At 40.5% G+C, this 23,231-nt stretch overlaps 1 protein-coding gene across 10 annotated transcripts in view; it reads left to right on the top strand.

Moving 5' to 3' along the window:
- NCKAP5 (NCK associated protein 5) overlaps positions 1-23,231 on the top strand; it is a 916,285-nt gene that overhangs the window by 348,941 nt on the left and 544,113 nt on the right. For 2 of the 10 annotated variants that reach the window (XM_070507569.1, XM_044769050.2), the window contains exon 1: positions 13,724-14,393. The exons of the other annotated variants lie outside the window; for them this stretch is intronic. The gene's annotated coding sequence lies outside the window, so the exon portion shown is untranslated. Of the gene's footprint in view, positions 1-13,723; positions 14,394-23,231 lie in introns of those variants that run through there. 10 annotated transcript variants of the gene reach the window in all.

Here is a 23,231-nt window from a genome sequence, read left to right as displayed (position 1 = left end):
AGTTTTTCTAATTGTCTTTATGAGGTTGAGTTGTTTTCCTAGTTCCTGTAGCTATAACAAAATACCATAAACTGGATGGCAGAGCAACAGTAGAAATTTCTCACAGTTCTGGAGGCTGAAAGCTGGAGACCAGGGTGCCAGCCAGCATGGCTGGGTTCCGGGGAGGGGTGCAGACTGCCTGCTTGTCTTTCTTTTCTCATTCTTGCTGTATCTTCATAAAGCGGAGAGCAGAGAGAGGAAGCCAGCCTTCTCAAGACTCTTATAAGGGCATCTTATAAATCCCATTAATGAGGGCTCACTCTCATGACTTCGTCTAATTCTAATTACCTCCCAAAGGCCCCTCCTTCTAATACCATCACATCTGGGGATAGGGTTCCAACAAAGGAATTTGTTTCAAATGAAAACATTCAATCTCTAACAACTGTCATATTTGCTTCATAAAAATAATTAGAAAGTTGGCCTTCATTTTTCATGTGCTGGAAAAAATATGGAACATTGGAATGATCTGATGTTGAAGATTCATTAGAATTCTCTGAAGAAACCATATGGGCCTGCAGTTTTTTTGGTGGGATAGTATATTAATTACTTTCTCTATTTCTTCTAGAAAAGTTGATTAAGCTTTCTATCACTAATAGAGCCAATTTTGGTAAACGTCTTTTCTAAAGAATTATTCCATTTTATCTATATTTCCAAATTTATTTGCATAGAGATAAGATCTAGAAAGTAACCTCTTACAGTTAAAATTTATTTATCTGTTTCGGTGGTTGTTTCCTATTTGCCATTTCTTATCTTGTAAATTTGTGCTTTCTTCTCCCCTTCTATCTTTTTCTTTTTGATCAAGTTATGTAATCATCTATTTGAAAGATTTTGATAACTTAACTTGGTTTATTGCTTTTCTGTTCTCTACTTCATTATATTTTGCTCTTTTTCTTGCTTCCTTCCTGTGCTTTCTTTGGTTATTTTTTGGCCTTTTGAGATGAGACTTTAGTTTATTTACAGTCTTAATTTTTATTGTTAAATGTGCTTAGGGACTATTAATTTTTCTGTGACCACCACTTTAGATGCAGCCAGTCTTTTTCATTATCATTATTTTTTAGAAATTTTTAAATTTTCGTTTGAATTCTCTTTCTTTGAGGTGTTGCCTTGTTCCAGTTCACAAGAGGGAGACCTTTTTCATTTTTTAATTTTGTTGATAATTTACAGCATTTTTATCAGTGACTGTTTATTATATTTCTACTTTCTGGAACTTACTGATGTTTACTTTGAGATTTAATATTTAATGAATTTTTTGTATGTTCCATGTATGCTTGTATATATGTGCATGGTCACTTTCCCTCGAACATGTATATAGATATGGGGCTGCTGTGTCTCAGAGTATGACTTCCTTCAATTTTACTACACGTCCAAATTCTTCCCTCCTGAAATATGTAAGAATTTTTTGTTTCCATACTTCCTCACCAACACGTCTTGTAATCAGAGTGACTTTTTTTTAGGTGATAGAGTCAGCTTTTTTATTTTGGTTCATTTTTAATAAAATGTAAAATATATAATGGACACCCGTGTATCTACCACCCAGGATTTTTAGAAATTTTAATATTTGGCCATATTGGCTTCATATTTTTTCTAATTATTTTATTGAGGTCATAATAGTTTATAACATTGTGAAATTTGCGGTGATAAATTATTATTTATGAGAGACCATATATATGTGCCCCTTTACCCCTTATGCCCACCAACAAACCCCCTTCCCTTCTGGTAACCACTAATCTGTTCTCTTTGTCCATGCATTTATCTTCCACACATGAGGGAAATCACACGGTGTTTGCAGAATGACTATTTTTTGCTATTATGATAGGCATAAAATAGTATCTCATTGTTTTTTTAATTTGTATTTGCCCAATAATGAGATTGAGTACTTTAATATATTTATTGCCATTTAATTATCTCCTTCTGTGAACTGCTTATTCACATACTTTCTCTTTTTAAAAAATGTTTCCTGGGGCCAGCTGGGTAGCATAGTGCTTAAGTTTGTGCACTCTGCTTTGGCTGCCCTGGGTTTGCCAGTTGGTATCCTGGCACAGAATTATGCGCACCGCCTATCAAGCCGTGCTGTGGCAGGCATCCCACACATAAAGTAGAGGAAGATGGGCATGGATATTAGCTCAGGGCCAGTCTTCCTCAGCAAAAAAGAGGAAGATTGGCAGCAGATGGTAGCTCAGGGCTAATCTTCCTTACCCTCCCCCCCAAAAAAGTTTTCTACTCATTTGTGGTTCTTTATAAATTTGGGATAGTGATTCCTAATAGCATATATAAGTTTCAAGAGGAATCTTCTAGTCTGTGCTTTGACTTTTCATTTTCGTTATGGTAATCTTTTTTCTTTCAGAGGTTCAAAAATTTAAAGTAGTGAAATACTTCATTATGTTTCCCAGCCTGACAGTTTAAAAGGATCCTCCAAAGCATTCTTCAAAAAGATTTATAGATTTGCTTTTCACACTTAACTTTTTCTTTCAGAGTTTATTTTCTTCAAAAATTGAGAGGAAGGTACAGAGATTTCCCATATAGCCTCTGCTTCCACACATGTGTAGTCTCCCCTATTATCCACATGAATCACCAGAATGGCACATTTTTACCAAGGATGAACCTACATTGACACATCATAATCACGTAAGTCCGTGGTTTACTAGGATTCATTCTTGACAGTGCATTCAATGGGTTTGGACAAATTTATAACGACATATGTCCATCATTATAATATCATGGAGAATATTTTCACTGCCCTAAAAATCCTCTGTACTCTGCCTATTTATCTCTCCCTCTCCCTCCACCCCTGGGAACCACCAATCTTCTTATTGTCTCAATAATTTTGCCTTTTTAGAATGTCATATAGTTGGAATCATATAGTATATAACCTTCTTACATTGGCTTCTTCCACTCAGTAATATGCATTTGAGGTTCTTCCATGTCTTTTCATGGATTTCTTTTTAGTGCTGAATCAGAATCCATTATCTGGATATATCACAGTTTATTTATCCATTCACCTACTGAAGGACATCTTGGTTGATTCTAAGTTTTGGCAATTATGAAGAAATCTGCTATAAACATCCGTGCGCAGGGTTTTATGTGGATATAAGTTTTCAAATCCTTTGGGTAAATATCAAGGAACAGGATTGGATTGGATGTTAACAGTTTGTTTAGTTTTGTAAGAAACTGCCAAACTGTCTTCCGAATTGTCTACCATTTTATGTTCCTACCAACGATGGAGGAGAGTTCCTGGTGCTCCACATCCTCACCACCATTGGGTGTTGACACCAGATTTTGGCCATTCTAACAGGTATGTAGTGGTATCTCATTTTTCTTTTAATTTGCATTTCCTTGATGACATGAGCATTTTTCATATGCTTGTTTACTATCCAATCTTCTTTGGTGAGGTGTCTGTTAAGATCTTTGGCCTATTTTTTAACGGGGTTGTTTGTTTTCTTATTGTTGAGTTTTAAGAGTTACTTATTTTAAGTAACAGTCCTTTATCAGATGTGTCTTTTGCAAATATTTTTTCCCAGTCTATGGGATTGGGAAATTCTCATTATCTTGATATTTCACGGAGCAGAAGTTTTTAATTTTTAATGATTCCAACTTATCAATTATTTCTTTCATGGATTATGTCTTTGGTCTTGTATCTAAAAAGGCATTGCTGTACCCAAGGTCATCTAGGTTTTCTCCTACGTTATCCTGTTGGAGTTTTATAGTTTTGAGTTTTGCATTTTACATTTAGATCTATGATCCATTTTGAGCTAATTTTTGACAGGTATAAAGTCTGTGTCTAGATTCACTTTTTTTGCATGTGGGTATCCAGTTTTTCCCCACACCATTTGCTGAAGATACTGTCTTTGCTCCATTGTGTTGCCTTTACTCCTTTATCAAAGATCAATTGACTGTATTCATGAGGGTCTATTTCTGGTCTCTTCATTCTATTCTGTTGATCTATTTGTCTGTTCTTTCACCAATACCACACTGTCATGATTATTGTAGCTTTATAATAAATCTTGAAATTGGGTAGTGTCAGTCCTCCAACTTTGTTCTTCTTCATACATTTAGTTTTTAATCAGTTCATTTTTTGTGAATGGTCTGAGGTAGGGTTCTTATTTTGTCTTTTTCATTCAGATAATAAGTTGACCCAATGCCATTGTCTCACGAGTCAAACCTTTCCCCACTAATTAATGACATCATTTCTGTCATAGACCCCAATTCCATATACGTGGGTCTGTTTCTAGGCTCTTTTTCTATTCCATTGATGCATTTATCTTATCTCACTTAATGTTTAATTACCTACTTTTATAGTAAGGTGCTGACCATTTTTGGATGTTATTGGAGTCATCCTTCTTAAAGATTAGTTCATCATTTTTGGCCTTTTTCTCTTTTATAAGAATTTCAAGATCAGATGGTAAAGTTCATTGTATAAACAAGCTGGGATTTTTATTGATGTTTCACATTTAAAAATGAAGTCAGGAGATTAAGTCTTTTAATCTATCACTGTAATATGTTTTTCTAATTGCTTAGTCCTTTTATGCCTTTCAACAAAGTGCTCTCTATAAAGATTTTTTCACATCTTTATACTTATTTCTCTGTACCTTCTAAATTTTTTTGTTTTTACTATTTTAAATGGGATCTTCTAAAAATGTTACCTTTCTAATAATTTGGTGCCTATGCTAGGGTCACCATCTGTTTTATTCTGTTGCCCTTTTATCAGGTAACCATGCTACTCTTTTAATATATCTGATGATTTGCCTCTAGGCTCTCTTCAATTTTCTATGGAGATAATAATATCGACGATAAATAATGGTTTTGTTCATTACTTTCTAGTTCTTATACCTTTTGTTTGTTTTCTTTATGTCCTTCTAGAAATGTTGAACAGAAGTGGTGACAGGGGCATTATTATCTAGAGCAAAAACTTAAAAGGAAATGTGCTTAAATTTCACCATTTGGTATGATGTGTGCTATATTTTTTGGTAGACATCCTTTACCAACTTAAGGGAGTTCTCTTCTATTCCTAGTTTGTGAAAGATTTTTGTTATTGTTGCTTTTTTTTCCTTTAAAATCATGAGTAGATTTGAATGTTATTAAATTTTTCAGCATCTATTAAAATTTACTATATCTGTTTTTTTCTAATCTTCTAAAAAATATTTCTTTGGGCGTTAATAGATTTTTCTAAGGCCAAATCATCTTTGCATTACAGGATAAGCCTTATTTGGTCAGGCTATATTATTATTACCATCATTATTGCTACTATGATTATTTTTCACATTGATGAATTCAGTTTTATTTAGAATTTTTGAGACTACATTCATGAATTTTCCTTTCCCATATGATCTATGTTTCCTTTTAGTATCCAGGTCATTCTAAATGACTCATAGAAGTCTCTCTTCTTCTCTCCCTTTTCTCTCCCTTCTCTTCCATCTTTCTCCTTCTTTTCTCTTTTTCTATTTCCTAGAGATCTTTTTTAAGATATGGACATTAAGGTTTTTGTACTGTTTTCAAGTTTCGTAAAATTGCCTTAAAAAACATCTGGGCTCACAATTCAACAATAAAAAGACAACCCAACTTAAAAATGGGCATAGGAAATGAAAAGAAATTTCTCCAGAGAAGATATGCAAATCACCAATAAATACATGAAAAGGTACAGAACATCATTAGCTATTCGGAAAATGCAAATCAAAATCACAATCAGATACCACTTCATAACCACTAGGATGGCTATATCAATAAAAATAAATAATAGTAAATGTTGGAGAGATTGTGGAGGAATTGGAACCCTCATACATTGTTGATGGGTATGTAAAATGGTGTAGCTGCTTTGGAAACAGTTTAGCCATTCCTCAAAGTGTTAAACGTAGTAATTATAGGACCCAGAAATTCTATTCCTAGGTATATATGCAGGAGAAATGAAAACATATGTCCACACCAAACTTGTACATGAATGTTTTTAGCAGCATTATTTACAATAATCAAGAGTAGAACCAACCCAAATGTCCATTAACTGATGAATGGATAAATGAAATGTGCATATGCACACGATGGAATAGTATTTGGCCATAAGGAGGAAGGAAGTACTGATACAAGCCACAACATGAACAAATCTTGAAAACTCTATGCTAAGAAGCCAAACACAAAAGGACACATATTGTATGATTGCATTTTACGAAATGTCCAGAATAGGTAAATTTATAGACAGAAAGTAGATTATTGGTTACCTCTGGCTGGAAAATGAGGAGTGACTGCTAATAGGTACTGGGGATTTCTTTTTGGGGTGTTGGAGATCTTCTAAACTCAAATGATGATGATGGTTGTACAACTTGCATATGCCAAAAACAAATGAATTGTACACTTTAAATGGGTGAATTTTATGGTGTATGAGTTATATCTCAATAAAGATGTTAAAAAAAATCTGGGTCTATTGGTTATACTGGGGTATATTATTTTTTCAACTACTGAGTTGATCTATTAAATTGTTGAAGATTCTGTTAATTCTTGAGTGAGTTTTATTAAAAATTTTTACTTTAGGACATTGATCATGTTACCTACATTTTCAAATTTATTGCCATAAACTTGCTCTTAGTGAAGCAGTCCTATTATTTTACATCTCTGTTGTATCCTTGACTATGCAGCCATTTTTATTGCTAAGCTTATTTAGTTATGCCTCCTCTGTTTCTCATTGATCTAAGCAGATATTGTTTTATGATCCTGTATTAATGCTTTGTGTTCTATTTTATTAGACTTTGATTTTATCTTTATTGTTTCTTTTATTCTACTTGTTTGTTGTTATTCTTTCTCTATCCTTTTTGGTTGGATGCTTTGCACATTAATTTTCCATTTTTCTTCATTTTTAGAATATTCACTAAAATTATTAGTTTATTTCTATGTACTGCTTTAGTTCCTTTCATCTTATAAGTTTTGATACATAGTGTTTAATTTTAAGACATCAAATACCAATTTTTCTACTTCCTTTATAATTAATTATTGACTCATGGGTTTTAGAAGTGTGTATTTTTTCATTTTTTATTGATAAAAAATTCAAATATTTAGAAAAAGTAAAATGCACGAGCAATAAAACACTCATCTATCCACACTTTAGCATCAACAAATGTTAACATTTTTGTTTCTATATATTTTTTCCAAAGTGAGTGGTAAACACCACAATACTCCAACCCTAAATACTTGAGCATGTGTCTGTTAAACATAAGGACCACCTCCTTTATAACTACAGTATCATTTTTATCCTTAGCAAATTAAATAAAATTCTCTTACCCAATACCAACCTTATTTAATTTTTCTAATTGTTCCCAAAATGTCTGTGTATCTGTTTATTTATTTATTTTTTTGCTGAGGAAGATTTGCCCTGAGCTGACATCCATTGCCAATCTTCCTCTTTTTGCTGAGGAAGATTCCCCCTGAGCTAATATCCACTGCTAATCTTCCTCTTTTGCTTTGTGAGCCACCACCATAGCATGGGCACTAACAGATGAGTGGTGTAGGTCCATGCCTAGGAACTAAACCCAGGCTGCTGAAGCAGAGTGCACTGAACTTAACCACTAGGCCACCAGGGCTGGCCTGCCAAAATAACTGTTTATTTTGGATGAAGATCCAATTCCACTAGTTTAATTTAGTTTTGTCTTGTCTCTTTTAATATTTTAGTCTCTCTACTTCCTTCCACTTGTATACCCTGAATTTTTGAAGGGTTTGAGAGCATCTTATATTCTGCCTGTGCCTCATTGTTTCCTTGGGGTTAATTTATCTGATCATTTATCTTCTATCTTCCGTACTTCTTGTAAGCTGGAAATTATGTGAAAGGCCTTGCTTGGATTTAGACTAGGCATATTTTTTGCAAAAATACTCCGTAAGTGATGCTATGCACTTCTCAGAGTGCATGATATAAAGAGAAACATGTCAGGTGATCTCTCCCTTATATAATATAACCATTTCCCTTGACAATTAGCAAAAGATCAGGAAGTCGTATTTGGTACTGCCTGAATGTTCTATTTCCTGTTGATCTTTAACCTAGAGCCTTTAGCATCTATTAGTGATCCTTATTTGAATCAGTTATTTCATGGGGGATTACAAACTGGTGATATTTCCAAGGTAGGCTTCCTCTTCTCAAATAGGAGAGCAATATATATTTCCCTAAAAACACACACACACACATTAAATTCTTTATTTAAAAAAACATCTTATTAGGGTTTAATTTACATATAATAAAATTCACCTTTTTATTTTTTTTTGGTGAGGAAGACATCTGTTGCTAAACTTCCTCCTTTTTGTTTCCGTTCCCCAAAGCCCTAGTACACAATTGTATATCATAGTTGTATGTAAGTTCTTCTAGTTCTTTCATGCAGGATGCCACCACAGCATGGTTTACCGAGCAGTGCATAGGTCCATGCCCAGGATCTGAAACAGCGAACCCCAGTCTACCAAAGTGGAGTGTGTGAACTCAACCACTACACCACCAGGCCGGCCCCCAAAAATTCACGAATTTTTAAGTGTACAATTGGATGTTTGACAAAATATATGCAGTTTTGTAACCATCACCACAATCATGATATAGAATATTTCCCACATGCCAAATATGTCCCCTGTTCCTTTTTGTAATCAATCCCCTCTCCATCGCCAGACCCAGGCAATAACAGATGTGCTTTTTTCTCTAAAATTTTTTAGACTCTAATGGACTCAAACGAAAGCCAGTCACAAAGTGTGATATTCTTGAATGAGATTCATGCATGTTGTTACCTGTTTATCAAAAGTTGCTTCCTTTTTTTGTGTGTGAGGAAGATTGGCCCTGAGCTAACATGTTGTCAATTTTCCTCTTTTTGCCTGAGGAAGATTGTCACTAAGCTAACATCTGTGCCAAGATTCCTCTATTTTATGTTGGATGCCACCACAGCATGGCTTGACAAATGGTGCTGGGTCTGTGCCTGGGATCTGAATCTGTGAACCCCAGGCTGCTGAAGTGGAGCTCAGGAACTGAACCACTAACTTCCCCAATAGTTGCTTCCTTTTTATTGCTGACTAGAAGTTCATGGTATGGATGGATCTACCACAGGTTGTTTGTTTATATCTTGATGGAAATTTGAGTTGTTTCCAGTTTGGGGATGTTATGAATAAAGCTGCTATAAACATTTGTGTGCAAGTCTTTGTGTTGACACACGTTTTCACTTCTCCTGGGTAAATACCCATGAATACAGTGGTTGGATGGTCTTTAAGTGTATGTTTAACTTTACAAATTTGCTGTACCATTCTGTACTCCCACCAGCAGTGTATGAGAATTTAAGTTGCTCTACATCCTTGCCAACACTTGGTATTGTTAGTCTTTTTCACGTTGTCGATTCTAGAGGCTGTGAGTAAATCTCATTGTAATTTTAATTTGCTTTTCTCCAATAACTAATGATGATGAGAATCTTTTCCTGCAATTATTTGCCATTTTTATATCTTCTTTGATAAAGTATGTATTTAAATTGTTTGCTCATTTTAATCGGGTTATTTTATTAATTGCAAGATTACTTATAGAAGTGTACTTTTTAACGTCTATATGTATGTGAGTTATTTCTTTGTTACTAATTTACATTTTATTGAAAATGGTTTGAGGAAATGTTCTATATGAGACTTATGGCTAGAAGTCTTTTGTCTATTTATATAGCTTAATAAAAGGGAAACACATAATGTCTCCTAGGTCTGTTCCCTCGCAGAAACTTTGCCTTACATCAATATTTCTTGAGTTTGAGAATAGAAGACACCTCCCAAATCATCCATGGACCGTAAGTTGAGGAATACTTTGCATCACAAGGCATCCAATCCCTTCATTGGTTCATCACTTGATTCAGTACACACTGAATATCTTTCACGTGTCTGATCCTTAACTTGGGTCCTGGGACACCCTGGATGTTGTATTGTAAACAGACAGTAGATAATTAGCTTATCCGGTAACCTAGTAAACTCTCTCATAGCTTCCCTATATGTTCTTTTGGGTTTTCTATGGAGATAATCATATCAGGAGACTACGACTAGCAGGTCATTCCCTCCTTCTTGAAATACCTTCTTTACTAGGTTCCTGGGGGAGCCCACTCTCTCGGTTTGCCTTCTCTGCCACTGGCTGCCACTACGGGTGGTTTCCTTTGCTGGTTCCTCTTCATCTTCTTGAGTTTTTAAAGTTGGAATGCCTTTCAGGATTCAATCCTCGAAATTCTTCTCTTTTCTAACTGTACTCACAGCCTTAATGACCTACCCAATCTGATGGATTTAATTAACCATCCATACTTTATACAACTCCCAAATTTACATCTCCACCCTGGACTTGTGCCCTGAACACAGTACTTGGATGTTTATTCAGCTGCCTACCCAATATCTTATTTTGACTAGCAAACATCAACAATAACAATAACACACAAACCCCACAAACACAGGCTCCACCACTGCAAACATTTATACGATCCTTAACAAAAGTCAGGAACTATTCTAAGAGCTTTATATAAATTAACTGTTTTTAAAATTTAACTTAATAGGCATCCCAATCTTAACACATCCAAAACCGAACCCCTGATTTTTCCACTAAAATTTGCTCTACTCATAGGCTTCCCGATTTCAATTCAGAGCAACTCCATCCTTCTGAGTGCTAAAGACAAACAGTTGGAGTTCAATTAAGAGCAACTCCATCCTTTTGAGTGCTAAAGACAAACACTTGGAATTCTTTTTTTTTTTTTTTTTGAGGAAGATTAGCCCTGAGCTAACATCTGCTGCCAATTCTCCTCTTTTTTGCTGAGGAAGACTGGCCCTGAGCCAACATCCATGCCCATCTTCCTCCACTTTGTATGTGGGACACCTACCACAGCATGGCTTGCAAGTGGTGCCATGTCCCCACCTGGGATCTGAACCGGCAAACCCCAGGCCACCAAAGTGGAACGTGCGAATTTAACCACTGCACCACTGGGCCGGCCCCAGGAGTTATTCTTTATTCCTTCATTTTTTTTCCAAACCTTCTGCTCTGAGCAAATCCTGTTGGTTCTAAATTCAAAACAATCCCAAATTGCTACTGTTCTCATTATCCTTCTTGCTATGGTCCTACCTAAGCCATCTTCTCTCACCTCGATTCTTGCAATAGCCTAATAACAGGTCTCCCCCTTTCCTCCCTCCTTTTCCTCCTATAATTAATTCATACTATGGTAAGCAGAGTGATCCATTAAACAAGAGTCAGATCATGAAACTCCTTTGCTCAAAAACCTCTGTGTCCATGGCCTCCCACACCACTTACAGTAAAACCAGTGCTTAAATTAGCCTGTTTGGTCCCACCAGATGTTCTGTCCTCTCAGACTATTAACCCTCTCCCCTCACTCTGTTTCATCCCTACCGCCTCATTGCTGTTTCTCGACCTCGCCAGGCACAACCCTCTCTAAGGGCCACTGCGCCTGCTCTTTCTGCTGCCAGGGACCATCTTCCCTCGGAGATCTGCAGGGCTTGCCAGCTGCCTCACCTCCTTTAATCACTTCCTCAAACTTAGCCTCCTCCGTGAGACCTTCACTGAGCTCTCTATTTAAACTTGGATACCATTCAGCCCCCCTGCTTGATTTTTCTCCAGAGCACTGATCACCTCTGAACAGAGAAGAGCATTTCCTTATGTATTCTTTCCTGTCTGTCTTCCCCTCCAGAACGTAAGTTCCACAAGGTCAGCATTTTTTGTCTGATTTTTCACTCATCTACTCTAGCACTAACACACAGTAAGCACTCAGTAAATAATTGAGAAACTAGACAGGATATATTTTGAAGTTCGAACAAGGACTGGATGAATTGGAGGTGGGGCCTTCAGCTTAGTCCACTACTTGGCCCTGATGCAACTGAAACTATCAACTTGGGAAGAGAACACAGCAGAACAGAGGATGGTGCCTGCAGCCCAGGGTCTGACTCTCAGTTTAGCTCTTCTCTCCCTGGACAACACCAATTTCCTGGACACCATTTCTTAAAGTAGTCACTAGCATGATACCTCATTCTAGTGGACAGAACCCTTTGTGAAATATTTATTTCTTCATACCATGTTTATCAATCTTTTAACAAAATTTTTAATGCTAATAAACACATTAAATGAAATTGACAGTGAAAAACCACAAACTTTTAAATATTAACAAAAACGTCTTGGGGCCAGCTGGTGGCGTAGCGGTTAAATTCGTGGGCTCCACTTCAGTGGCCCAGGGTTCATGGGTTTGGATCCTGGGTGTGGACTTCATCAAGCCATGCTGTGGTGGCGTCCCACATACAAAATAGAGGAAGATTGGCACAGATGTTAGCTCAGCGACAATCATCCTCAAGCAAAAAGAGGAAGATTGGCAACAGATGTTGGCTCAGGGCCAATCTTCCTCACCCCCCCCCCGGCCACCCCCCCAAAAACAGTCTTAAAATCTCATGAGTAGTTGTCCTTGACTTATTTACTTCCTGGAAAAAGTAACACTTAAACCTCGTTTTACCTCAATTACCAAGTCACAGTGATGTCTATGATTTTAATCCTGACCTGTCAATCAGAACTTCAAGCCATCAGTATTCATAGAGTGCCCATAGTTGCATAGTGCCGTTGTAGGCACCACTGGGCTATAAAATAAGTAGACGATACAGTCTCTACCCAGATAAGTGGGTGCTTAATGTGGCTTGCTCACATTTTTCAACTACAGCATAAAGCAAAAGAATGATTTGAGCACTAATTTAAAACTCTATTCAGTTTTCACAGTAAAGTATACTTATTTTTGCCTAGCTTTTATACCTATCTAAATAAATGGCTTAAAAATTTTCCCCTTCAAGTTTTCAACTGGTGATTTGTTTATCCAACAAATTATTTCCCCAACAAATACTGTCATTCAGGATAATTGAACATTTCCCAGCACTGGAGAAGAATGTACAAAACCAGGCATAATCCTATTGGTTGTATTCTGTATGCTTGAAGAGTTGTTTATGTATATCTAGGACTACTGTTATTTCTATTTCTTTTAAAACAATTTTTTGCCATAATCCTTGTAAGCCTCTCACCAGTAGAAATATATGTGGTTACATTGAAGTGGCATATTAAAATAGTTCAAAGTACATTATTGAAAGGAGCATTTCATCTGCAGAAGATACTATTTCAGTTTGGAAAAAAATATCAGTTTTAGAAGTCATTATTTTCTAATAAAATAGCATTTTTTTTAAAAAAAGAGCATCTCCATGAGGAAATGGAAAAAAAAAATTGATGAGAATTCTTTACACTCAAACTGGGGCTAAACTGAGTTCAGCATTTTCTTGCCCAAAGCAGATTTTCCTTTCATCTCCCAAAATGCCAACAGGAGGCAAAGGGCCGAGCTGCTTCGTCAATTACACGCAGGTTCTTCCTCCATAAGCTTTATTCCCAAATGTACTTGGGAACCAACTTCTAACTCCAGACAAATGACTGTTAGTTCCAGCTCTTACCTGCCAATTACAATACTTCGGGTATCTGTACCAGTCTCTGGGTCCGCCTGATGATAAGATTATAGGACCTGTTTGTTTAGTTCATTAGCAGAAATTCGTTCCACCCAGACAGCAAGCGGCGGTTCGGGACGGTGGTGGGGGTGGGGTGTGCCAGGGGCCTGCCAGGATGGGTTGATTTTTCTTACTAGGAAGTGGGAAAGGAAAGCACTATTTCCCCTTTGGGATCCCCATTTCCCCTTTCAGTTCCTCTGTTTGGGGCAGACAATAGAAGCCTCCAGGCCCCCCTCTCCCGGCAACGGGTCCCTGTCGCCCCCTCCTCCCCTCCCCGCCCCTCACCCACCGGCTTCCCCAACTCGGGCTTCAGGCGGAGATTTGTCAGAACCGTTCGGTTGAGACTGATTATGATTGCAGCAGATGGGCTGGATTTGACAGCCCGATCCTAAGCAGCTTCTGATGGGGGGGCGGCGGAGGGGCGGGGAGGGGGAGAAGGTGGGGGGCGGGAATCTCCGGGCCGGAGCCGCCTTGTAGGAGCGCACCGCGCAGCCCCGCCAGGCACTCTCGGGCAGCTCTTTAACGCGCGCCTCCGGGAGGAAAGTGGCACGCAGACCCGAGGGGCCTCCCAGAACGCCCGTGAAACGTCCCATTGACAGAGGGCGCGGAGACACCGGGAGGCAGGCGCAGGGAGACCCGGGGAACACAACAAAGCGGAAGAGCGCGACGGAGCGCGCCGGGGCCCGGCTACCCTGCGCGTGGAGCGCGCGTGGCTCGGCTACCTCTGTGCGCTCCGAGCATGGCAAGTTTGTCAACTCCGGGCTCTGCAGCCAGCATCTTGCTGCCCCCGAAGTGACAGCACTGCACGGTCTGCCCCCAGGGGGGGCTGGCGCCCACCCAGCTCCCGACCCGCTGCAAAATGCTCCACCACAGGCCAGGTAAGGAGACGCCAGCCCCCTCCCCTCCCAGGCGCGCCCCAGCGCACGCCGCCTCTGGCTCTGTCGCCTGGCCCTCCAGCCCCATCGCTCCCACTAGTCCCTGCGGACTCCCTGCTTTTGTGCCTCCCTCTGTGGTCTCCTCGGTCCATCTCTGCCCTCTACCGCCCTCCCTCACTGTCGCCCTTCTTTTCCACCTTACCGGATCCCAACGGCAGGGGGAGAAGTTCGGGGAGGTGGCGCGAGGTCAAGGGCTCTCTTTCCCCAGTGTCCGCGCCTGGTCACCCGAGGGGGGGACGTCGGTGGGAGCCGGGTGTGTGTGCTCTCATCCACCTCCCTGCGCCCACGCAATCCGAGCCCCGTACAACACACTCTCGCACACCCTCCTTTCCACCTGTGGGGTCTTGCTTTTGTGCTGAAAGTGCAAATGAAAACACGCACACGTGCAGACGCAATTCCACGTTGGCATCCTCCAGAGACTCCTGAAGGGTAGGGGCGGAGAGGTGGCAGGGGAGGGGGCAGATCTTGAGTACCTGTACCCAGCTAAGCACGGAACCAGTGCCTCTCCTGCCCTTTGGCCGTGACTCCCGTGTCCAGGTGCCAGCAGAGCGAGGCACCTCTATGGAGGCGGGGAGGCTGCTGAACTTGGCATGGACATTCCTGTGCCACCAAAACCCCCTCCCCCCACCTCCAATCCTCACCCCAAGGGACCATCGGCCTGGGCCACTGCCTGGCCCATCCTGGCCCCAGCAGGGTGTGCCCACCTTCACCTGGCACCGTCTTCCCACCCCCGGCCCAGGCCCATCACCAGTGGGTCCCTGACCTTGTCTACCCAGCTCAGGGCCTCTAGCCCTGGCCTTCCCTCGCTGTTGCCGCCCCAGCTCACCAGGAGCGACGAATGTGTGCCCTGTTGCTACTGGCAACTGCCTGTGCCAAAAGCTCAGCCCCCAAAGCAGCTTAATGCTGATTGATGGGCAGAAATACGATATTTTCTGGAGCTTAGCGGCCGCTGGTGCAGGGGCCCTCTGCCTCTGGAGCCCTGCAGACCGCCCAGGTAGCAGGCTGGTCTTCCTTCCCTCCTCCAGGTCCCACCCCACCCCACCCCTTAGTAAAAAGGAGTTATTAGAATGTTCTCATCCCCTAGGGTTAAATTCGTGCCAGCGTCTGCTTTCCTGAATATTCAGCAGCTGCCTGGAGTTTCCCTTCTTATTCCTCAGGCTTCTATAGAGTGGGATAAGTGAGGCCCCTCTTCTGGGCCACTACCATCTTCCCTTCTATTTTCTTCTCCCACCTCCTCACACACCCTTTCCTACATTATAGGTACTTAAAATAGATCACCTCTTTAATGACCAGAGCTATTGCTGCAAATGCTCAGGAAACCATTTTCCAAAAATAATTCATTTCATATGGGTACCTCTTCCTTAGCTACTTCTCTCTCCCAGGCCACCTCTTTTCCCTCTTCCTCCAGAAGGCTGGTTATTTCCACTCCTAGAAAGGCACTGTTCGGGCAATAAGCCTGCGCTTAGAATGCTCAGTGCTAGAATAACCTTTGCTGCTTCTGTAGTTTTTCATTTTAACCCCTTTAGACTCATTACGCCTTCCTTCCCTTTTCTGGGACAGCAGCCTCCTACTCTGAGCCATTGGAACTCATACAAATTTTCTGGACTGATAGAGATTCCTGCCCTGCTCTGTGCCCCTTCTTCCCCTCACCAGTGAAGGACGAGATTTCATTATCAAAGAAATTATCTTTAGAAGAACTTTTTGTTCTGCAGTATTTTTTCTCAGCACCCCGGTATTTTTGGCAGAGTATTTTCACTTCTAAGTTGTCATGCCTAGCCTCATTTTGCCTGTAGACATTAATTTGGAAAACCATGTGATGTTTTAAAGTCATTCATTTCTTCATCCAAACAAAACTTTCCTCTTGTGTTTTGCACCAATGCAGGCCCTGGGGTGGGCATGGAGCAAAGACAAATGGCTATTAGCATTTTAAAGCCCACATTACAGCTGGATTGTGGTTATTGCTCTGATGGTTAATATTATAACAGCACACTACATTTGACCAGGACTTTACAGTTTACAAAAGGCTTTCACAGGCATTATCTCCTTTAATCCCAGCAGCAGGAATTTTAAATAGCAGGGATTCTACCAAAAGGCCCAGTAATGCTCACCAATCCTGCTTAACCAAAAAGAAAAAGAATCTTGCGAATCATTCCAGCAGCTGATGGAGCTTTAAAACACAGAATAAACAATTCAGAAGAAGCTTATGAAGCTTAGTTACAGGAATGTAGCTTGAACAAGATAAGTGAAATGCATGCAACATGCACGTTACCAGGAAGGCATCATGGGAAGAAACTCCATCCGGAGACCGAGGTGGCTCCGTGCACTGCTGGCCGCTGGAGGTGGAGACTCTCCAGTGTTCTGGACTGTTGCCTTATCCTAGGATCTAAAACGGGATGAAAGTGTTAGCACAAAGTTACTGGGAGGCTAGCAAATTAGGCAAAATGAGTAGGCAATGATGTTACTTTCTTTAGCTACAAGGCATTCTTGAGATATCCGCAAGTGTCTAGTATATATTTACTTTAGAAATGAAGCAATTTTCTATACTTAGAGCATGAAAAATGAGTGTGCTGTGCCTGAGCCATATGAAGACAATCAAGGTTTTGATCATCTTTGCCCATTACTTGGAAAACCAGGGATAGCTCAGGTGCATAAAGGGCAGCTTCGCTTGTTTATCATTTATTGGGAGAACGTGCAGAGGTCTTCCTGTAGATCTGTTCTTTTACTCATCTCCTTCAACAGGGAGGGTGACCATTTCTTCCTTCTCAGCTGTGAATATCATTCATGACTTTCCTCCAAAAATGACTTTTAGAATGCCAGCTGATAGTTATAAAATTTGGTTGGCATTTCAGACATCATGCTAATCCTCCTGTTTATCATTTTGAAAAGTTTCATTCAGAGAAGTTTTGTTAGCAAGGCAGTAGTTCACAGGGACCTTATTATGGCCAGAGGCTGGCTGTGGGTATGACAGATAACAGATAAGCCAAGAAGGTAATCACAGTGCAAGGTCTGTTATTGGGACAGAATGGAGATACCCAAGGAAGGTTGTTACTGTTTAGTTACCATGAGGCTTTGTGGGAACTTTAGATGTGTAGGGTTGGTTGGTTTTTTTTTTTTTGCTGGAGAATTTGTTTACTCAAGCCTATTCCTCTGTTTTTGGCATTCCCACATATTATTTTCAGTCTTAGACATTATAGCATCTTAGTTTAGAGCTGAACTTAATGTCTTTAGGTTGAGTATGTGTCAGTGAAAAACAAGTTTAAAAATCTATATCAATTTGGGAAGTTAGCTTGGACATAGCGGGCCCTCATCTGACAGGGGACTTCTGCAGCTTCTGCTGGATCCTCCAGGTTTTCAGATGAAGTTTACTGAGAGGTGCTCTTCATTCCAGCCTCAGACGACTCCTCTCATTTTTCCTTTAACATGAGATATGTGAGCAGAGCAAAGTTGTGGGCACTGTGGTGATGGCTAATGTCACCCTGGTCCAGAGCTTCAGTCTTCCCCAGGACTCTCTAATCTAGGGACTCAGTATTTATTCATTCATTCAGGAAACATTTGTTGAGGAGCATTTTTAGGGAGCTGGCTTTTCACTAAGGCCCCTTGCCTTTTCTGCAGAGCTGTGCTCTTCACGCTTACCCAAGAGGCTCTTTTCTTTCAAAACCTGATAGTTTTGTCCTTTGAGGTTCCTGGAGGTGTAGTTTAAAGGAGGCGGAATGTGGGTGGTGAGAGGCTTTCTTGCTGGGGTGAAGTAGCCCAGTATTGCTGCGGCCTCTGACTGGGATCGCTCCCTGGACAGTACACTCCTCCACCTTGTTTCTCCCAGCAAACGCTGTTTTCACGTGTCCCCTTCAGCTCAGATGTCTCAGACAGTAGGTGGTATGGGTTAAGTGAACTCGTTGCTCATCTCAGAGAGCATAGCTGTCTCCTGTTGCTTGACATGAACATAACCTAGGAAGTGCATTAAGGAGGATGCCGGTCCCTGGAGTCTCAGGGACTGTGGCAGGTGGACGGAGTTTATTGGAAGCGAGGGACACTAATTATTTTATGGCGTGTTGGGAGGTGTTGAAAATAGGTCATAGTGCTTCCTGCTGTAGGTAAGACTGTGGCCTCTAAATGGATCGTGAACTGAGAGTGTTATTAAAACTGCATGTTTCGTAGCAGGTGGTTAAGAGTTCAGACTTGAGAGTCTTGTAGACCTGGGCTCAGATCCTGATACCACCATTTCCTATTAATGTGATTTGGGGCAAAGTTATTAATCTCTCTAATTAAGCTTAGTTTTGTTATCTATAAAATAGGAAAAGATATTATATACATTTATAAGTTGTTAAGAATAAAATCTAACATCTATCAAGGGCTTAGAATAGTACTTAATACACAAGAAGGTTAGCATATGCTGTCTGCTGTGGCCTTTTAATGTTATTTTCGTATTAGTTGGGACCTAGTGAGACTGCTTTTCCACATTCACCTCGTCTGGGAACTGTGGCCCAGCACCCCACAGAGCACAAGCACTAGCGGGAAGTTACAGTTTAAATCAGTTCCAGCTACTTTCAGAAGGAGCGCGTGCCTTCCTCAGTTATGATGGGAGATGATACCTACTCTGTCTTTGAGATGCAAATGGTTTAGTTGCTAAGATAAACCTAGAAAGTTTCGGCTAACTTTAAATTCATCAAATGCCTGTGAAAGGCATTGTGCTGGGTTGCAAGGAATGCAAAGATGAAAAACATGGTCTTGTTCTCAGTTTTTAAGCTGGAAGAAAGGAGGGCTTGAAGTAATAAGAGATAATAATAACAGCATAATAATGAGGAACATCATCATCATAAAGACACCTGTCACTTATTAAGACCTTGTGTGTGTCAGACACATTCTTTATTAAAGGCAGGAGTCTTGATATCTATGAGACAGATGTTATTTTCTCCCTTACAGAGATATTATATAATAAGGTAAACTGAAGTGTCATAATGGTGTTATTAACAAAATACTATGGGTTGCAAAGGAGAGAGTTATCCTTCTCAGATATGCCTACCTCAGGTGGTTTTTGCTGGTGCTTTGAGTGAGTTGTTTGGAGACGTTGACTGTGATTTATTTCATAACTACATTATCCAGAGTTGTATTTGGGTTCAACAATCTCTTGATCCCCTTTACTCTGTTCACCATCAGAGAAATGAGACAAAGAAAAGACTGGGCTTTGTTAACCAGCCAGCAAGGAATTTATTCTCTTCCTTTTCCCAGTTCTTTGTTCATTTTCATTGCAAATGCCTCCAGGGAAAATATCTTACTCACTTCCCTTGGAAGTTTCTTCCTTAGTCTGAAGACCGCATTATTATCAATAATTTTTCTGATGTATTTTTGTTTTTTCTCTTGCATGAGAATTAGGCTGCCAAAACTTTCTCTAACTCCATTTGTATCAAGTTTTGTACATACACATGTGCATGTGCCAAATGGTAAGCGTGGCATTCTAAAATAGGATGCGTTATTTCAGCCGACTGGCATAATAGTCAAATACAGTATGCAACGCACATTTCACCTGATGCAAATTCAGATCAACTTGACTTCTCCCAGACTGTTCCTCTTTTGTTTTTCCTTTTAGTCACTTCTTGTTTTCTTACTTAAACGTGTTAATATTCTAATATTGTAGCGTGGCTCTCCCCACCTCCTCCCAGTGACAAGTGTCCAAACTCAGCTGTCGCTCTCTATTTTTTTCCTGTTTAGATTGTATAAAATGGACTGTCTTCTCAAATTTCTGGAGTGGTGCTTTTATCTTAGGAACTCTAAATTTGCCTGAATTACTATAACGTAAAAGAGGAGTCACATAGGCTATCTAAAGATTTTGTTAGTGCATATGAATTTTAATCTCTCATGATATATTTAAGGGAAACATGGTTAACTGAAGAAAGCATAGATGGATCTTTACAACTCACTATCTACTTTTCTCCAATTTAAAGGACTTTCAGCACCAAAAACGTTCCAGCTACAGACAGTATTTCTGTGCGTAGTCAGAAGGCCTTCTTTCTGCCTTGTTTCATTCTCTTGTTCACTGGTTAAGTGACTCAGCAGACAACAGTAGCCTAGACGTCTACCATATGCCAGGCGATGTGTTGGACTTAGAGTAACTACGACCAGTGTCCCTTATTCTAATATTGAACATTTAGCAACAGAAAGTTATCAGTTCTCAAAAGAAACAAATAAATAAACAAAAGAGCACAAAATTGACATTGCCTGGTTCTACCCACTTCCTGCTTTTGACAGCTTTTAGATATTACTTATTTTCAGCTATCTCATCCTTGTTGCGTTAATACACTATTTTGAATTGTTCTTTTGTTTTACTGAGACTTTCAGAAGGTAGAAACTTTTGTTCCTCTGGACCTTATAGATTATCCTGATTTTCCTTGAGACCTTTCCAGTTGTCTGTTTTGGTTGGTGTTCAATGCCTAGTGGGTGTTCAGTCAATAGTTGTTGAGTAGAGGGCAGGAGGAAAAGAAAGAAGTAGGAAACAGGAATTTACTGCGTTAGGAATTAGAAAATGATCTCATTTGGTGTTTAACCTACCCCAAAAGGCCTGCCCTTTTGCTTCTCCTGAAAATCATTCTGCCTACCTTAGTCAGAATAGGGAACATATACTCTTCCACTGGACAGTCCATTTTAGGGTTTGGTATACATGCCCTTGTGTCTGTGATTTCTCCTTAGACATTTTGACACTGATGATGATTTCCTAGAAGTTTTGGAATCTTGGTGCTACTTTGTGGACACCCCTCACCCACTCTACTAAATTACGATTACTCTGGGAGTTTCATTCTGTCTTAACACTCCCTCTTCCTACACTGATGTATTTGAGAAATCTGCCTTATTTTCGTTAAAAGATATCATTTATTTAACAGAACATAAGAGCTTGCCCAAGATTTTATGAATTCATAGTAAATCATTATAAAATGTGATTAGTTCTAAGTTAGTTATAAAATTAGTTATAAGATACAAATGCCCTCAAGGAGTGTCCTATCTGGGTGGAGTAGGACACACATCTATAAAGGTACCAAAAACACTTAGTGTGGAGCTCGTGAAATAGAAAATGGAAATCAGCATAACAGGAGGTTGGGAGATGAAGTGCTAAGTGGCCAGTGTGGTTGGGATGGGCCTCCTGGGAAAGGAGACCGTGAGCTGCCCCCAGTGGGGCTTAGACATGAGGAGAAAGAGGGAGTGATCCTGTCAGGAGAGGGCTCGCACTCAGGACCTGCGGCAGGCACTGGAGCAGCTGTGGGAGAGGAGTGGAGTGACGGTGGAGAGGGAGCAGGGATCCGTTTGGATGAGTCAATGCATGCCTGCTAAACAAATTGGACTTTGTTCCCTGGGCTAGCATTTCCCAAGACAAGTCTTCTTGGAAGGGTAGGTCTGCTGGTGAGTAAGTCAAAGCAAGGCCCCACAGTTGAAAAGTAGGGAAAGCTGAGAGAAAGTGAAAAGAATCTTCTCTCCTATAGAAGTTCTGAGAAGCTTTAATATGTTAATCTGCATTGTTAATATCTAAGAATTTCCCCAAATATTTTTAATCACTGAATCCATGTTTTTTTGTTTTGTTTTTTGGGTTTTTTTTTTTTTTTTTTTTTTTGCTGAGGAAGATTAGCCCTGAGCTAACATCTGTGACAGTCCTCCTTCACTTTACATGTGGGTTGCTGCCACAGCATGGCTGACTAGTGGTTTGGGTCCATGCCCGAGATCTCAACCTGCAAACCCAGGCTGCTGAAGCCGAGCATGCCAAACTTAACCACTATGCCACAGGGCCGGCCCCACACTGAATCCATTTTTAATGGAGCCTCTTGAGAGGGTAGTTGTCTGTGGAGCCTATTTTGGGAAGTGCTGTTGGTAGCCATTGATGATTTTGTCTGAGGCTATACGGCCGAAAGGTGTTAGGAACATGAACCTGAAAATTGTGCAGAGTGGAATCTGAGGGGGGAAACAGGATGACTAGGAGCCTGGCTCTGTCCAGCAAGACATGATGAAGGCCTGGCTTGGGGGGGTGGCATGAGAGTGGGAAGGATTTCATGAGCTATTAGGGTAGAAGAACCACTCTTTTTTGAATGACCAGATGGAAAAGAGTTGCCAAGATGGGAGAATCAAGAATGGTTCCAAACTTATAGATTCTTTTTTTGTTTTCTGAGGAAGATTAGCCCTGAGCTAACTACTGCCAGTCTTCCTCTTTTTGCTGAGGAAGCCTGGCCCTGAGCTACCATCCGTGCCCATCTTCCTCTACTTTATATGTGGGACGCCTACCACAGCATGGCGTGCCAAGCGGTGCCATGTCCGCACCTGGTATCCCAACTAGCGAACCCTGGGCTGCCAAGAAGCGGAACGTGCGCACTTAACCGCTGCACCACTGGCTGGCTCCAAACTTATAGATTCTTTTGCAACAGAATCTTCGTCTAGTAAACTCTCCATTTCTGAACTTCTGTATCTTCTACATGGCAGTCAGATGTACTCCATGTAGACTGGATGAGACAGGTATGTTTTCAGGCACACAGCTTTTTGGGGGGAATGCTCTATGCTCCAAATGGTTCCTCGGTAAAATGCACTTAAAACATAACCCCACTGTTTCAAGCTATATGTAGGGTATAATATTGCCGTAATGACTCCATGCGGTCATTGGAACTCCCTGTGCTGGGATGTGACCTGCATATGCCAAGGGAGTGTCTGCAATGCAGAGAAGAGACTCTGCACCCCACTGTTTGGAAACTGGTTCTTTCTCTGGCTAAAGGGCACTTTTCTTGGTTTTCTTCTTCATGGGGAGCTTTATCAGAA

The sequence above is a fragment of the Equus asinus genome, chromosome 4 (genome assembly GCF_041296235.1).
Source record: "Equus asinus isolate D_3611 breed Donkey chromosome 4, EquAss-T2T_v2, whole genome shotgun sequence".
Lineage (NCBI taxonomy): Eukaryota > Metazoa > Chordata > Mammalia > Perissodactyla > Equidae > Equus > Equus asinus.
The sequence above is the reverse complement of the archived record's forward strand: the minus strand, read 5'-3'. Positions and strand labels throughout refer to the sequence as shown.